Source organism: Mustelus asterias, chromosome X, assembly GCF_964213995.1.
Source record: "Mustelus asterias chromosome X, sMusAst1.hap1.1, whole genome shotgun sequence".
In the NCBI taxonomy this organism is placed as follows: Eukaryota; Metazoa; Chordata; class Chondrichthyes; order Carcharhiniformes; family Triakidae; genus Mustelus; species Mustelus asterias.
In genome coordinates, this window is record NC_135834.1 from 14,193,545 (window position 1) to 14,211,893 (window position 18,349).

Sequence of the window (18,349 nt, forward strand, 5' to 3'; positions counted from 1 at the left end):
ATCAGCGCTTGTGTGGGGGAGGGGAGGAGAATCCTGTTTAAAGGACGGCTTTATATTTTACATGAAAGATTCAATTATTTCCCCATATTTAAACGGTACTTTTTTTTACAAGTTGTATTTGGAATTAGTTGAAAATTGTTTGAGACGGCTAGAATTCCAATTTTATTGACGCGCTAAATCGCTCGTGTCTGGGAGGACCTAATCGTAATTTGGAGGTGCTGATCCGTCTATGCAAATATGTTTGTTTTCTATTGCCGTTACTCGTCATCCACTTTGTTGCTTATTCCAACTTTTTAAATATTTGGATTGTGAGTTTAATTCTGTGGTGTTATGTATCCAGTTGATTCATGCAGCCGAAAGTTAAGGCCTCGGAGCCTAGTAATCTGAAAAGCTGTGTTGAAATTGGTTGCGTACAATACGGGAAGTGTAAAAAGTACAATCACTCGTGCGGCCAGTACGGAAAATGGGAATGTTAGCCACAATCGGAAGAGTTAACTATATTTTTGGTTTTGCAATATGAGTCAGTAAAAAGGTTACCCCCACCTCGCACCATTTTATCAAGGAAAATGATGTATAGAATTAAACTTGGGTGCAAGTATGGTGACTCGAGTTTGGGTTTTCTTGCTGTTGGATGTACTCTGATGAGAATCATCTGAAGTAGCTCCAAGGAAACCAATGAAGCAGCAAGATCAGCCTGAGAACTATTCTGTGCAACCAGATTAAACTTTGTGATAGGATGGGAAAAGTGCACCCTCAAATTTCTGAAATCAGGTGGCTCTCAGGCCAGCAGGCTCAATGTAATGCTGATTTTCATGGAATTTCAGGATATCCTCAGTTATCACTAAAGGAGCTTGACAGTGAGGGAAGTCTGGACTCGTAAGGTCTTCATGCTGATGAGATGCTTCACTTTAACAAATCACATTTAAGGCTGCATTGCTTGTTTTCTTTTAAATTAGTCTGCTGTAAATATAGGAACACATTTCCTGCAACATTGAGGAGTTCGTGTGCATCCTGGGCTCATTGATACTGTTTTTGAGAAGTCAGCTGAATTGCAAAATTACCTGGGGGTGACTTCACAATTTTCTGCTGTAGAAGTGCGCCTATCCTCTGCTCATTGGTACAGTTGAGGTTGGTAACATGTGTAAGACTGCCCATTATGATGTAGTCTGACACGATTTGTTTGGCTATCTGTATATTGCATTGCTTATTGAGTGCACTCAGTTTACCTGTTGTACTCCTTTCAATAGGAAAAGTTTAAATCGACGCACCAGGAATCGATTTGTTGTGGCATTGTCCATACTATTTTTTTTTAAATGACGTAAATTGGAAAACTTGTAGACAACCCCAAAATATAAAGCAGTGTGTACTTTTTTTGCGCCCATCACACATGTGGATCTGAATGATTCATTTGTGAATTCTGTTTTCTCTCCCCCCCCCCCCCCCCCCCCCACCCAGTTGTGCAAGCACATTGCACAAATTTCTTCACTGCTAGTAGTCACTTGATGATGTTGCTACTGCAACTACTCTGAATTCAATGTTTTATGGAATGCGCAATAGTTACTTTGTAAATGAATCGCTCATTCTCTATAAAGACCTGCCTTTTTTTTTCTTTTGCAGTTGCTTGCGTAGCGCCTTGGCTAAACAGCGCAGAATTAATCTATAAAAATGCCAGATAACGGCACCGAGGAGGCTGGCCCCAGTACAGATGATATTTGCCGTGACTTCCTGCGCAACGTCTGCAACCGCGGTAAGCGCTGCAAGTTCCGCCACCCAGACGCTAATGAGATGTCCACCCTTGGCCTTTTATCTTCTGATCTACCCGTTAATAAAGGTGAGATTCCGATCTGCCACGACTATCAGAAGGGTGACTGTCAAAGAGGGCCCAAATGTAAGTTCCTGCACGTAAAGCGCGACGAGTATGGTTATGAAAACCAAGGTATGGCGCACAGCCAGGTGTTTTCTCCCTTGGCACGCAGATATGACCGCTATGATGACCTCTACTCTAGAGGTTATGATGCTGACCACTATGATGGCTACGACGCCCACATGAAGAGGAGAAGGATGGAGGGCATGGGGTTTGAAGTATACGACTACGGCATGCAGAATCCAGGCGCAGCTGACTACCGGTTTCTGAAGGAAGAGAATCTCATGCTGCAAAAGCGCGTTGAGGATCTCCAAAAACAGGTGTCAAACCTGATGGCCACCAATGAGCTCCTCCTGGAGCAGAATGCAAATCTCCGCAACCAAGTGAAGATGGGAATGATGACTCCCATGACCCCCATGACCTCCATGACACCTATGACCCCCACACCCACTGCAACAGCTGGGAGATTCGCCACCCAGTGACATTGGAGTTGATCACCTGAAAGAGGTGTGACTCAGCTCTCATACTTGTTTGTCACTTCAGTATACTAATAAAGAAACCTATGTAGTTTGTCAGATCTGAGAATGTTGTGCTGGGACTCTGCTTTACAGATACAAATTTACAAATTGACCTATAAAAGACCACAAGCTCAATCGATACAAGGCAGTTTTACCACCACCTACCTTGAATTTATAAATGTGGGGGGAGGGGAAGGGGGAGGAAATAAAAGCTAGTTCAGTCGCTTGAATAACTTCAGGTCAGGTTGCTGTGTTACCCTTTCTAACATTCAGGGGATGGGTGAATGTGAAGTAAGAACAGTATCAAAAATTTTGATATTTGTTCATGATTATACCCCAATTCCCTGCAATGAACATTTGAACCACTTGTAGAATTTGACTTCCCTCCCATTGAAAAAATAATGGGAGAACTTTGAAAATACTTAATGTGTGAGGAGAAGTTGGGTTATAATCCAGTGTTGGACTTGTGCAATTTTCCAAGTGATTGTGAAAATTTTACATCCAGTGACTGGATTGTGGCCCTATGAGTACAGATTTGAGAGTATTCTCTTGCTTTCACACGTTTTGCTTTTCTGAAAACTTGTTGGAAGACTTAAAACATATGCCAGATTTGTCTTTGGCAAAACATAGTGGCTGAAACAGAAGTGAATTAAGTGGAGAAATTGGCCACTAATTTAACCACCTGTACTGCAAAACTTTTGTGTTATAGTGAGATGCCTTGGTGTGTGTTGCAAACTGTAACAGTCTTGGGTACTGAAGGGTTGTATAAGTCTCTATCAATTTTGTTGTCCTGATTTATTTTGTCAGCTAAATCCAACAAATGGAGTATAGCCTTTAATACACCCAAATCATTTTTTAAACATGTAGCTGCCTCCTATCTGTTATTTTGTATGTGACTGACTTTTATGAGAACCAAGTCAATCATTTGCAAGCCAATGACTTAGACCCTGTCTCAAAAGCCACAGGAAGTGAGGCATTTTAATGCTTTGCATAGAAGGTATTGTTGGGTTGGTGGTCCTTTGGTCTATGGAAATCTGTATTGTAGTGGGGTGTTTTTTGCATTGGTGGTGGGAACCCAGGACCACTGCATGACACCTCATGCAGTTTTTCCTGTTACTCTTCTTGCATTGCTTTCTACTTTAAAACTCGATTTAAAATAGTTGAATGAGTGTAGACATTAGTTGCCATATTTTCACTGAACTCTGGTGAACAGAGAATTCTGCCTGCTTTTTAGTAATTCCCCAGCTACTATGCATAAAATTTAACTTTTTCTTGTTGCCTCTGCTGTTCCCATTGGGGCCAGGCATCTTGGTCCCAAGCCTCTGAAAATCTTGATCTTGCACTTGCTGTTGCAGGAAATAAAGCCGACATAAACCTCCTCCTGCTTCTCTTCTCTGGTTCAACTGGGAATGGTGGACACAGACTAGCCCCAACTACTGTACTTCTAATTTCCTTTTGTCCACATGCTTTCATCTCCCTCTACACTTCAGCTCAAGGGATATAATTCAGCCATGTGTTGCAAAATGCAATTCATCGCATTACCACTAGGTATTAGTGATGATGGATATCAAGCTAATACAGCATCTACCAGATATTTTTGGAATTCCTCTTATAGTCCAGGAATATGAATTATTTTAGTTATAACTGGTACACAGGGATGGATGAATCATAGTTTGGTGTACATGTTTGTGATAGGACAAGATAAAAGCTTATTCATCAGACTTGCATAAACTACTCAAGTCATTAACGATTTGTCCCAGCAGGACTTGGCAGGAATCTGCTTATTAATGTATCTGATTTAAATTTGCATGGATTTGACTGTACAGCCTCTTCCAGTTCCTTAAACCACAGTGCTTGAAGTATCGCTCTTGTAGTGTTTATTTTAGATTCCTGCACTGAAACATACTATGATACTATTTATAGTCATAACTGGCATCAGTGGTTTAGGATTCTGGCATCCATCTATCCCTTATTATGGTGTTTGTACGTACTATGTGAGTTTATTTTCCACTTAAAGCTTGGGGTCAAGACTTTAACACTTGACATTTCTTCTCCCCACCCCCTATATATATACATACACACACACACCCGCTCTTACCTAAATATTTGGGAATCACCTAAGCTAAAGTTAACTGTCTGGGGGGAGGGGAGGGAGCGAGCAGTTATTTGTTTATGGCTATTCATCGGTTATTGTTAATCCTTTCCAGTCAAGAAACCAGACATGCAATAGGTTTTTTGGTCTGGTCAAAACTTCCAGACTAGAATGGTTACACCACAATATACTTAATCAACTAGAAGGAAGGAAGTAATCGGATTTCTTGGAGTCGAAGAAACAATGAAATTGTTTTTTCACAACTTACACAGACCCTATTGTAATCATTCACATTTTTTGTACAGAAGAATTGTGATTTGAAGTAGGTTTGATGTGGTCATTAGTGAGGTCTGTGCACCCTGGAGAGTGTGAATGTTCCAGGAAAACATGGGACTATCTTGCAGTTGATAAGTGTACTCCTGTTTGCCATTGATCTGAACTGCATTTTTGTTTCTTCAGTTTGAATTCTGACTTTCACTTGATTGCTAACTAGTTTTAATTTTTTATTTCCGTTTTTAATGTTTTATTACTGTGTTCCCAAAATACATTGTTTCCAACATTGGACTTTGTAGTGAAATGATTGTTGAGATGGGTTAGTAAACACATGGTTGTCTATCTAGGCATGCCAATAAAAATGGGAAATCATCACTGCTTTAGTTGCATCTTATGGGCTGGAAAGGTTTAATGCAACAGTATATGTATAATGTGTATATATTGATTGCTACATGATTCTTTGCTCTGGTTAATGCTTTTCTATGCGATTACATGTAGACTGTTCTTTCCCATGGTTAATTGTTCCACTGATGCAGACCTCCAGGACAACAAAACCTATACAGTCCTAAACTAAGTGTACTTTGTTTAATTGTTGACCTTTTAAAGCAAAAATGTGTTCACCTTCATTTCTATGGAAGTCTGTTGAGTGTATAACAATAAAGCAAATTTTCATTTGTGTATTGTTTTGTATTCCTTGTGTTTATAGGGCACACTTAAATAGCATTGCCTATTTTGGGATGTGATGGTGTAGTGAGATGAAATGCAATCCTTTACCTCTAGACATGAGTTTGAACTCGATTCAGGCCAATCTGATAATGCCAGTGTTTCTAGAGGTGATCGCTCCTGTTCATAAAACGGCAGTTTATATTGGAACTGTTTAACACAAGGGAGAAAACAGTGGCTTTGGCATTGATGCTAAAAGGCTACCACCTACTTTCCACCTCCTCTGCTACTTCCACTCTGACTGTAGTCAATGATTTGATGTATTTTTTTGTGACCTACCTAGGATGGGGAATTCTTTTGTATACAATTTAAAACCTAGGAAGGTTTTTAGAAATCTAAACCATATGAAAGAGATGTTTTGGTAAGTTCTAGCTTAAAGGAAGTGTGGAACAGATGGTGAGCTGCCTGTCCTTTTCCCGATTTTAAACTGGTGTATTCTCTTCAATATAAATTCTATTTAATCAAATCGGGTTATGCCAGGGGGCCAGAAGATAGCAAATGTGCTTCTATTATTCAAAAAAAATCCCAAATCTGGTCATTCAAAACAGGAGGCATCGTAGCAAAGTATGATCCCATCCTTCCTTGACCATATATGCACTTCCATTGAGGTTAATGGGATAGTGTTCAGGATTGGGCACCCAGGCTTTTCTCGCCCTAATCTGGGTTGCTGAGGCTAGTTGGTGGTGGGAGGGTGTGTGTTGGAGACTTATTCCACTATAGCTAAAATTAATGAACTCCAATCAGACTAAGCACCATCCCTGGGAGCTCTGTAATCTGTGTGGCTCCACAGATTACTTTGCTGATATATCAGGGATCCTGATTGTAACTTCAATTTAAAAACAACTTTGTCTATTGGGAATTTGACCCCTGTTTGCCATTTTTCCAATTATACATGCTTAATGAGTTTTATTAGAGCAGTAAATCTCTAGGCAGACGGGTGTGTGAAAAGGTAGCTCACACCTGGTAAATTTATTTTTTCACTATGTTAGGAGATGTGGCTATTTAACTCAGAAAACAATTGAGACAGTAGAGAAGCTGTGATGCTAGTGGCATTGATGAGTAATGGGCGGTTTAGTTGATTAGAGCCTTTTTACTTTTGGGACCAAGGCCCAAGTTCCTTCGAGCTGCTGAATGAGTTTTATAAATCTTTTTTCATTCTTGGGTTGTAGGTGTCGCTGACAAATTGTGTTTATTGCCCATTTTTACATGTGTAACATTGACAAGAGTATGTGGCACAGAAGCAGGTCATTCCACCCAACTAGTCTGGTGTGAATATTCCCACAGAAGTCTCATTTCATCTACCTCATATATTTTTCCATCCTCCTTTTGGAAGCATCTAAGCTATTTGCCTCAACTACATCCTGTGGTAGATGGTTCCACATTCTGCCACCTTTATTTCTCCGTTGGATTTATTCGTAACTATCTTGTATTTATGGCCCCTAGTTTTGGATTCTGCCATGAATGGAAACATTCTCTCCACAGCTACTCTTTCTAGCTCATAATTTTAAAGAATGTTCTCAGGTCTTTTTAACTTTATACCCCTCCTCCCCGGATAGCTGTAATCTCTGTTCTGGTACCACCCCCAAAATTGTTTTTCCCTCCCACTTTCTATGTAACTTGTAACAGAGAGACCAGAGCTCTGCACAGTACATCCTGACCTGGGTCCTAGCAAACTTACAAATTCTATATCCATGGGAATAAATGCCAGTGTGTTAGCATTTTAATTCATTTTCTGACTAGGATTGCTTTTTTATTAATTTGTTCATCTGCATCCTCAGTTCCCGTTTGTTCTTGTACCCCCTATTCCATTTCTTTTCTAACATAGTGCAGGTGAGTTTCGTGTTTTTCCAACCAAAGTACATCACCTAAGTTATCCGTGTTTTAAATGTTTATTTACCACTTGACTGCAAGGTTTCTATCTCATAATTGCAGTTTCCTAAACGTTGACTATACCTCCCCATTTGGAAAAATCTGCAAGCAAAGTTATTTATAATTTACATTAATGATTTGGATTTAGTAATAACAGTTGTTTAAGCACTGATTCTTGTAGAACAGTGGTTTCTACCTTCCTCCAATCTAAATGATTGCTCTTTCTCCATTTTTTTTTTAACAACATTGCACTGAGATATTAACAAAGTACCCTGCTAAGGATGACATTTTTTCCTGTAATGGACATAGGCCAGTTGGGTTTTTATAACTGTTAGAAAATCTTATATTATTTTCCAGATTTTCTACTTATCATGGTGGACCTTTAGTTCCAATCTCCCTTTCTAGTCCTGGAACATGACTTGCCACTGCACACTTCATGAAGTTAATATCCATAAAGAACAAAGAACAATACAGCACAGGAACAGGCCCTTCGGCCCTCCAAGCCTGCACCGATCATGTGTTCCTAACTAGACCATCCGTTTGTATCCCTCTATTCCCAGTCTGTTCATGTGGCTATCTAGATAAGTCTTAAATGATCCTAGCGTGTCTGCCTCAACCACCTTGCTTGGTAGTGCATTCCAGACCCCCACCACCCTCTGTGTAAAATACGTCCCCCACATATCTGTATTGAACCTTGCCCCCCTTACCTTGAACTTGTGACCCCTTGTGTTTGTCATTTCCGAGCTGGGAAAAAGCTTCCAACTGTTCACCCTATCGGTATGTCCTTCATAATTTTTTAAACTTCTATTAGGTCGCCCCTCAACCGAGAACAATCTCACCTCATAGCTAATGCCCTCCCTACCAGGCAACATCCTGGTAAACCTTTTCTGCATTCTCTCCAAAGCCTCCACGTCCTTCTGGTAGTGTGGCAACCAGAACTGGACGCAGTATTCCAAATGCGGCCTAACGAACGTTCTATTTAACTGCAACATCATATACCAACTTTTATACTCTATGCCCTGTCCAATAACGGCAAGCATGCCATATGCCTTCACCACCCTCGCCACCTGTGCTGCCATCTTTAAGGATCTGTGGACTTGCACACCCAGATCCCTCTGTGTCTCTATACTCCTGACGGTTCTGCCATTTATTGTATAGCTCTCCCCCCCCCCCCCCCCCCCCTCCCTGCATTAGATCTACCAAAATGCATCACTTCACATTTATCTGGATTAAATTCCATCTGCCATTTCTCCATCCAATTTTCCAGCCTATCTATGTACTGCTGTATTCTCTGACAATGTTCATCACTATCCGCAACTCCAGCAATCTTTGTGTCGTCTGCAAACTTACTAATCAGACCAGCTACATCATCTTCCAAATCATTTGTATATATATATCCCACAAACAGCAGAGGTCCCAGTACAGTGCCTTGCGGAACACCACTAGTCACAGACCTCCAATCAGAAAAAGACCCCTCCACTGCTACCTTCTGTCTTCTATGGCCAAGCCAGTTCTGTACCCATCTAGCTAGTTCACCTTTGATCCCGTGAGATTTAACCTTTTGCACCAGCCTGCCATGAGGGACCTTGTCAAATGCTTTACTAAAATCCATGTAGACGACATCCACGGCCCTTCCCTCGTCAATCATTTTTGTCGTCACCTCAAAAACTCAACCAAATTTGTGAGGCATGACCTCCCTCGTACAAAACCATGTTGTCTATCGCTAATGAGACTATTCAGTTCTAAATGTGTATAGATCCTATCTCTAAGAATCGTCTCCAACAATTTCCCTACCACGGACGTCAAGCTCACTGCCTATAATTACCCGGGTTATTCTTGCTACCCTTAAATAACGGGACAACATTTGCTATCCTCCAATCCTCTGTAACCTCACCTGTGTCCAATGAAGAAACAAAGATTTCTGTTAGAGGCCCAGCAATTTCATCTCTTGTGTCTCTCAGTAATCTAGGACAGATGCCATCTGGCCCTGGGGATTTGTCTACCTTAATGCTTCCTGAAACACCTAACACTTCCTCCCTTGTAATTGCAGTTTGTTCTAACGGGTCTACACATCCCTCTGAGACACTACCAATCAACGTGTCCCTCTCCTTTGTGAATACTGATGCAAAGTATTCATTTAGGATCTCGCCTACTTGGGTTCTAAGCATAATTCCCCTCCTTTGTTCTTGAGAGGTCCGACTCTTTCTCTGACAACCCTCTTGTTCCTAACGTATGTATAAAATGCCTTGGGATTCTCCTTAATCCTGACATTTTGTGACCCTTTTTGCCCTTCTAATTCCGTTTGAGTTCTTTTCTACTTTCTCTGTATTCCTCCAGTGCTTCATCTGTTTTTAGCTGCCTGGACCTTATGTATGCCTCTTTTTTTCTTTTTGATTAGACCCACAATTTCTCTGGTTATCCACGGCTCTCGAATCCTACCTTTCCTGTCCTTTTTACAGGCACATGCCTGTCCTGCACTCCTATCAACTGCTCCTTAGAAGACTCCCACATGCCAGGTGTGGATTTACCCTCGAATAGCGCCTCCCAATCAACAGCCACCTAATCCGGCTGTAGTTAGCCTTCCCCCAATTCAGCACCTTACCCATAGGACAACACTCGTCCTTTTCCATGACTATCCGAAAGTTTACAGAATTGTGGTCACTGTTCGCCACATGTTCCCCCACTGAAACTTTGACCTGACTGGGCTCATTCCCCAGTACTAGGTCCAGTATAGCCCCCTCTCTAGTTGGACTATCAACATATTATTCCAAAGAGCCTTCCAGGGCACATTTTACAAATTCCTCCCCGTCCGGACCCCCAGCCCTAAGGGATTTCCAGTCTATATGAGGGAAATTAAAGTCTCCCACTACAACAACCCTATTTTTTTCTACACTTGTCCAGAATTTCCTTACATATCCGTTCTTCAACATCCCGTGGGCTGTTGGGAGGCCTGTAGTATACCCCCAGCATAGTGACTGCGCCCTTCCTGTTTCTGAGCTCTACCCACAGTGTCTCGTTACATGATCCTTCCAAATTGTCTACCCTCTGTACTGCTGTAATATGCTCCCTAACCAGTATTGCTACTCCCCCACCTCTTCTAGCCCCTCCTCTGTCTTGCCTAAAACACTTATACCCCGGAATATTCAGCTGCCCGTCCTGTCCTTTTAACCAAGTCTCTGTCACTGCAACCACATCCAAGTTCCGTGCATGCATTAATGCTCTAAGTTCATCTGAGTTGCCCGTTACGCTCCTTGCACTTAAGCAGATGCACTCCAGGCCCACTGAGTTCATCCTCCCCCAGATTGCTCTTCCTCTTAGGTAGCCTTGTCTTGGCCCCATGCTTGTCCCCAGTCTCTACGCTTGCTGACCTAGACTGAGTTTGTAATGGGAATAGATTCTTGCCCCAAATTCAACACTAAATGAATAATACTGAGGTCACTGTGGAAAATGGAAGTGTTATGCCGGTATAGTCAAGGATGCTTGTAAGATTGGCTTAGATAGTGGAGATGGGGGGAAAAACATGGTTCTTTATCTCGCTATGTTGCAGCTGACCTGGAAATGCTCTGTGTCTAAAATGGAAAGTATTTCATTCCCCAGCACACATCTTGATGAGAACAACAATCAATCAGTCAATAGGAAAGTTTGTAAGTGGTTAAATTTATTTTAAAGGCTTTTTTTGGAAAAAAATCCAAAAAGTGGAATAACGCCTAATGATTTGGTGACTGGATACACAAGAAAAATGGGAATTCCCTGAACAGGTCCTGTTCATGTAGCTAAAGAAGTATTTATTTTTGCTGCTCCTTTCAGTGTACTAAAAATGACACACTAAGGTGGAATACAATTCAATTTTGTCATACATAATAAATGTCAATCTTTTGTTACAACTATTGATGCTGTTTCACAGAAAGGCAAGATGTACGTTTGTCTTTTCCAACTTCGTTTTCTCAAGCCTGTGAAGTAAAAAGTGGTTCCTTTCTTCCTCCTTGCCTTTAAATGTTTGCTGGATTGCAAGTGGCAATGGCTTTTCAGTCCCTCTTGCAAATGGTCATTATGTGCAAAACTCAACAGTGGTTTGTAAACCTTAGTTGTTTGGTTGAATGTGCTAATGGGGAAAACGTAAAATGGCTGCTTGCCATCAGAGTATAACTTTTGAAGAAGATGAAACTTGTTCCCATTGCTTCAGCTTATGTTCTAAAACAGCAATGTTGATGGGCAGAAGGACTACGTTGGTGATGGAGCGCAAGCCTCAAAAGTCCTCTGATGGAAAGGTCTGCTTCCTACTGCTGATTGCAGGAATTTCTAACTAGCCTGGTTCCAGGTAGCGCATGAATTGGAGAGTGCTCTACTCTGATCTGTATGGTGCAGAAACTGTTGACAGCCTGGTCTAAAATTCACCATCTACAGAAGCTTTTCAACTGACACTACTGGAATTAATCCTAGTGAAGAATACACTTTTTTGGTTAAATCTGCAAGACTTGTGGCCTTGATTATTCTGAGTACCTTCTGGTCCAGCTCACTTTTCTTGCCATATCTATTGCTCTCTGATTTGGGATAAATTGAGTGAAGAAATGTTATGCTCTGGTACTTATCTATCAGAATATCTCGATGAGTTTGGTGCCCACAGAGAATCTACTTGGGACTCTTCTATGCTTTCCTGAAATCACAACATTAAAAATCATGCAGATGTGTAATTTTTTTCCCCTTCAGCCTGCTCTAATTGTTAATTAGGTGTGAAAGATTTTGAACATATTCACCAATCGTGGATGAACCACATTAAATATTGGCATCAACTGCCATGTTGAAAATCATTTGAATGCGGAACAGTTCTTCACTCCCTTCAAATAAAATACATTTTCATGAAGGTAGTGTCACAATGATAAATGTCAACACTTAATCGCAAATAAGCTGCACAGTCTAGTTGTGCCAGAACTTCAGCCTAATCTTTGCCTTGTTAGAAATATGGATCTGAGCTGAAATGCCAAAGGGGAGGCAGGAGTAGCAGCCTTCAACAGCAAGGCAGTATTTGAATGAGTAGGGGAGTCTGAGCCTTATTAAGTATGAACTGGGGTAGAGGGGATATTGGGGGTCAGTGGAGCTCACCTAATTGATGCAAAGGAAGTTGATAAGTCATTGCATCTACAGAACATCACTGCCAGACGTCTTAAGGGAAGTGTCTGCAACCCAAGCATCTGTCCATGACCTTCCCTCTGCAAATGCCAAGAGCAAAGCTGGGTGTTGCTGGTTGTGTTCAGCTCCATTCACAACACCAGATATGAAGTAGCCTTTGCCTACCTATAGTAGTAGCCACAAAATTTGGGCTTGGGACTTGATTGGCTTTTTACTGGTCTCTATGTCTACCACTGGCCGACTCTGGCTGCAGATAGATACAGTCTACAGAAAGCTTTGAATGCCTGCCTTAGGCTATCATTGAAAACGACAAGAACATCAGGAAATAGGCGGTCATCACTTTCAAGTTTTCCACTATGAACAGGTATTGTTTCCAGATACATATCTTGAAACTCCCTACTTAAATTGTTGAGGGAATCAGTACTGCAAGGACTGCTGCAATCGCGCAAGGACTGCTGCAATCGCACAAGGCCCACCACCTCCGGACAACCAAGGGTGGGCAGTAAATGGTACAGTAGCAGTGTTGCCCATAATCTCAATTGTTTTTAAGGAAGTTGACATTTTGGAAAACAACTGAAGCATCTAGCTCTGAAGGCTGTTCGCTCGCCAAAGGTAAGGTGGATTTGTGTATGGAGGCATTGAGGCTCTTGTTAATATAACGAGCACAGGTATACATTTCATCACCAAGGTGAAGGGTCAAGACTTCTAATTGAGGAAACAATTTGTTAACTAGCCCAAAACTAGAGATGTCATGATTGGGATGATACGAAGTTGGGATGTAAAAGCCTTTAGATATAAGAAAAAAGAATGAGAAGCCATTGTGATCTCAGTATAGTGAAGAAAAAGGGATAAATGACATGCAGGGTTCCATAATGGAATGCAATGAAACTAAAAGTATTTTTATGTTGGCAATATAGGTCACTAAGGCACTGTAGGTAGTAGAGAACTTTTTAAAGAATGATATCATAGAATCCCCACAGTGCAGAAGGAGGCCATTTGGCCCATCAAGTGCACCGACCACAATCCCACCCAGGCCCCACACATTTACTCTGATAATTTCCCTGACACGAGGGTTAATTTGGCATCGCCAATTAACCTAACCTGCAAATCTTTGGACTGTGGGAGGAAACTGGAGGAACCTGATGCAGACACTGGGCGAAAATGCAAACTCCACACAGACAGTGACCTGAGGGTTGGAATTGAACCTGGGTGCCTGGCGCTGTGAGGCAGCAGTGCTAACAACTGTGCCACCCTTTTTTTCATTGGGTTGATTGGGATATGCAGTAGTCGATAAGGTTGGATGTTGAGGGAGGCAGGCCTTTAACATGAGAATGGTAAATATAGAATGGGAGGGGAGCAATTAAATCATTGAAGGCAGATGTATAACCTTGTTACTTTTTTTTTCATTCCAACTAATAAAGATTGACAAAGTGTTAGGCTCATGCTGTCTATGAAGGAAATAACTGCCCAGAATTTATTGAAGAGATTCCAGTTTTGAGGCTAGGGAAATTAAAAGGTCCCGTTCACATTATTTTGTGTTCCTAAACAATAGGAGGTTATTAATGCATACTGTGGATTTAGGTGGACAGATTGGTAGTAGATCATTATGGAGGTCCATATAAAAGCACTTGAAGGCTAATGCACAAGAAGTCAGTCCTTCATCCAGCAAATCTTCCTATTCAGATTTTGTCAACCAAAATTTTTCACTTTGCTTCCTTAGAACATCCCCAGTATCTCTTTTGATCCTTCCATCTAGGCTGATTCACATTCTGTAATCTCCCCTTACGAGAATAGATAAAAAACAGAAAATGTTGGAAATACTCAGCAGATCTAGCAGCATCTGTGGAGAGAGAAACAAGAGTTAAAAGTTTCTAGTCGTGACCTATCAGAACTTGGAATTTGGATGTCAGCCGGGAACTAAACTTCAGTGCTTAAAGGGGATTCACACTAGTTCAATTTACTGGTTTTTAAATTCTGCATATTTTTGCAGACCCTGATCAAAATTGCAAGAAGCAGCTAATACAACAAGTATTTCCGATTTAATGAACCACAATTTTAATTGTAATGCCACAGGATTTGTTGCTAGTGACCAGGTATCTTTAGTTCATAAATGACATGTGACTTGCTTTAGATTCGGTGCTTTTCCCATTGGGGATTCTACAGCTTAATTCAACTCTTTTTTTACAGAAAAGATTAAATAGTTGGAGGAGCAAGAGGGAAAATATACCAAACCATTTTGATTTCATGTAGCATCAGTTTGTGTTTTCAGAGAAATAAACTGGAAAACTATGCCTCAGGTGCTTCTTGGATATCAAAAATCTGCAACCCTATCTTTTTTGCATGCAGCCCTCTCATATGTGAGTGTGTTGTGCTGCTGCTAAGCAATTATCCAATGCCTGGGCCCCTCTGATAGCTGCAGATCTACTTGCCTAACAATCCGAGCTAGGCTAGAGGCTATACGGAGTGGTGAGTTGGCATCAGTGATGTAGGAGCTTTTGTCTTGAGTTTAATCTTTTGATGCAGGCGTTGGGGTCTTCCAAGTATAAGTTCCTGGTGAGAAATGTAGGCTGTGGTCAGGTTTTTTTTAGCTGTTGAGATGCAAGTACAGCAATGGCAAAGGTCTGAAAGTGACCCGAGGCATGTGTGGTGGTAAATGAGTGAACCATCAGGGCATCAATTGTTCTTGTGCTTAAAGTAAATGACAATCAGAAGCGGAAATCCATATCAGATTTTTCTCTTGGCTTGAGAATTCGGTTGCTGTTGGCACCATTAGAGGCACAACAACAGAATGCTTAGGATTGCTACATTTTGGAAAATGGGCAGGTTAAATGTGGGATTGTAGCTTGAATTCTTGCATTTGCTGCTGATAATGCATTGGAAATCTTATTAACATACCTCCACATCAGAAGTCGCGAGTAAAAGTAGGAAATTGTGCAGCGAGTCTAGATTTTAGGACTTTGGGGAAAAAACATGTAGAAAAGTGGGTCTGACTATATTTTCATATGAGCATTGGTTACTTAAAACAAAACCTAAAAGAATAGACCAATTTGGAGATACCAGCAAGATTATGAAGGAAAAACAGCTAAATTAGGGGGCAGTGAGGATAAGCTTGGGTTTTATCCCCCTCTCACTGTGGCCTCCAATCCTCCCTCTCAATATTGGATGTTTCCTTACCGTTCTCCATTTTAAGTGATGTGGGTTGGGGTAATTGAATTTGCCCTAATTTTACATTTTTAGAAAGCTTTTCAGAAATAACATTTTTTTAAAACTTGGCTCTGGTTGAAATATTGGTGGGTGCTCCTTGCTCATAAATGATTCAGTGGGAGTGCTTCTGAGAAGGGAAAGAAATGGGATTTATTTCCTACTTATTAATTCCAAATCTTAGTGCTTCTATTTAGCTCCCCCCCCCTAAATTTCACAGAAATTGAAATTGATACTTTGCATGTAATAACTATTAGTGGGATGATTCCAACAGTTCCTTTTTGTTTGGAAGAGGCTTGTTAATGCCTTTGTGAAGTTGCAATAAATAAACAAGGTGTTTGGTTCAGGACAGTTGGGTTAAATTGGCTTTTGAAAACTCTCTCATCAGTTTCTTTGTGATTAAGTGTTGGGTCACTTTTCAGCAAAATTCTTCTGGCAGCACATCTGTAAATAAATATTTTTATTGGAGAATAATTGGCTACAGCCCTGCTTAATTTTACACACACACACAAGTTATAACTTTACTGAAATTGATGCTCATATAGAGTGCACCCCACCCCAATGTAGTTATCCCGTGAAAATAAACTCTGCAGAATACATTTTACGGTTTTAAACATAGCATTAATAATTGCAGTGATAAAGTGAAAACAATATTGTAAACAATATGCTCCATTTCAGCTGTTAGAAAAGATCAAAATGCAGTACTGCTACTGAGGGGCAAAACGTTGCTGCATATACCCAGATTTTCTGAACAAAAGCAGCTACAGTTATGGCCATGTTCATTGGAACTGGAGTTACTAAGTCTTAAGTTACTAGCTATAATGAAGCAGAGAATCCTCACTCCGTCATGTTATCTGAGGAACGGTGCTTAAACAAAGGAAGCAATCAACATGCTTAAAGGGTTTCAGTCTGGCCTGTTGCCCCAAAGCACCTGAAGCTGTGCAAGATTCTTCAGCTGTTGTTTTGGTGCCTTTTTCATTTCAAATGCAAAGTCAATTGTACAAAATATGGTTCAATGTCTTACAGCCACATTAACGATTTTCAGTTGCCTAATGGTCCCTCTTACATAGCCATGTCAATTTTGCATCAATGAATTGGCTAAATTTAATGACCACAGCTTCCATTGTTCTCGGAACCGCTTAACATTTCGATGCACCAGGCCTTTGATTTCATGTTCTTATCTATTCCTGCCCCCACTTCATACTGTGTATGTTGGATGGAGTTTTATTCTTAAATGAAAGCTACCTGGCATGACTGCTAGTGTTTGCTGTTTTTCATTGTTCAACTAGAAGCAGAAGCTATCTTTTGCCTTCACTACGGTGCTTCTAGGGGTAGCATATGATCATGGGAAGTTCATCTGTATTGACCATTGGGTCTAAGATATAGCCACCAGGCTGTGTAAACAGCCTATGACGTAGCCCTGGTATTTCATTAACTTATTATTTAACAAATGCCTGCTGATGACTCTAAATAACTTCATTATTTAGGGAAAAAAACAATTGCAGATCATCCTCTTGTTTTCTTTATTTCCTCCACACAACTCCTGATTATTCAAATACTTTCCTTTTCCCCACTGCTTGCTAGCAATGTTGATTGCTTCCTTTGTTTAGGCACTGTTCCTTGTCTCCTCAAGCTACTGCTGCATAGCTAGTTTCCCTCGAGGTCCTTGAATGCATCATCTCTGAATGTCTACCTTTTATACTTGCTCGGTCCATAATTCACTCTTTGAATCCGTTTAGTTCAGCTTTTGCCCACACACCATTTAAAATCTGTTCAGTGTCAGTAACAACCCTTGTATAACATCATCGCTCCTCAAATTCTAATGTTGTTCTTTTTCTTGCTAACATAATTGCATAAGCAGGGTTTCTGGTTCCATATGTGTGCTGATGGCACCGTGCCCAACTTATCATCATTGTTGACTTCAACGCCTCTTTTGTAGCATGGGACTGCTAGTCTGACATTCAGTCATACATGAGCCTAAACTTTCTCCATTTTTCTAAAAATTGGCAAGATCAAATAGGACTTGTGCTGTGCCCGCCAACAACTCTCAAGACCCCTGACTGACTTCACCTCCAGCTGAATGCTTAGGTTGAACTACAAGATGTAACATAGCTCTTTGTTTGCTGCCGCCCACTGCTGAAATCCTTTTCTGCACTATCATTACCACCTGACTCAATTTCACACATTCTCTCCTTGACCATTTCTATATGAGATGATTTCTGAAACTGCAGTTTTCATACTGTTCCATGCCAAGTATCGCTTGCTCATTTGTCACAATTCCTTGAAAAGAATCCCCACAACGCCAATGGAAAGAAAACCACTGGACAAGACTTTGCTTTAAATTTTAATGTAACAAACCAACTAAAATCAACATAGCTGAAACATTAACAGGTGATGGATATTATGTAAAATGGTAACTTTTTAGGTAGTCAATATGACAAAGATACTCAGTTACAAGTACTTACATTACTTCCTGCACAAACGTGGGAATATGTGTAAACTCAGTTTTTCCAACTTGGCCTCATTCGTGGGATTTCTCACCTCCCATCCAATTGTTTCAGCTCTTGCATCCACCAGCAGCTGTATTCAATCTGAAGTCTCCAGTTATAATTTCCATAAACAAGGTGCATGTCTATGAACCCCCTCATACTTAGGTCACGACAGTCCTGATGAAACAGAAAC

At 40.8% G+C, this 18,349-nt stretch overlaps 2 protein-coding genes across 12 annotated transcripts in view; both read left to right on the top strand.

The window, feature by feature from the left end:
- The window catches only part of LOC144481960 (zinc finger CCCH domain-containing protein 10-like), a 133,016-nt gene that overhangs the window by 79,551 nt on the left and 35,116 nt on the right, over positions 1–18,349 (top strand). For 2 of the 4 annotated variants that reach the window (XR_013495814.1, XR_013495815.1), the window contains exon 3: positions 1,618–5,425. The exons of the other annotated variants lie outside the window; for them this stretch is intronic. The gene's annotated coding sequence lies outside the window, so the exon portion shown is untranslated. Of the gene's footprint in view, positions 1–1,617; positions 5,426–18,349 lie in introns of those variants that run through there. 4 annotated transcript variants of the gene reach the window in all.
- Positions 1–18,349, top strand: part of LOC144481963 (zinc finger CCCH domain-containing protein 10-like) — a 78,216-nt gene that overhangs the window by 40,663 nt on the left and 19,204 nt on the right. The window lies entirely within an intron of this gene.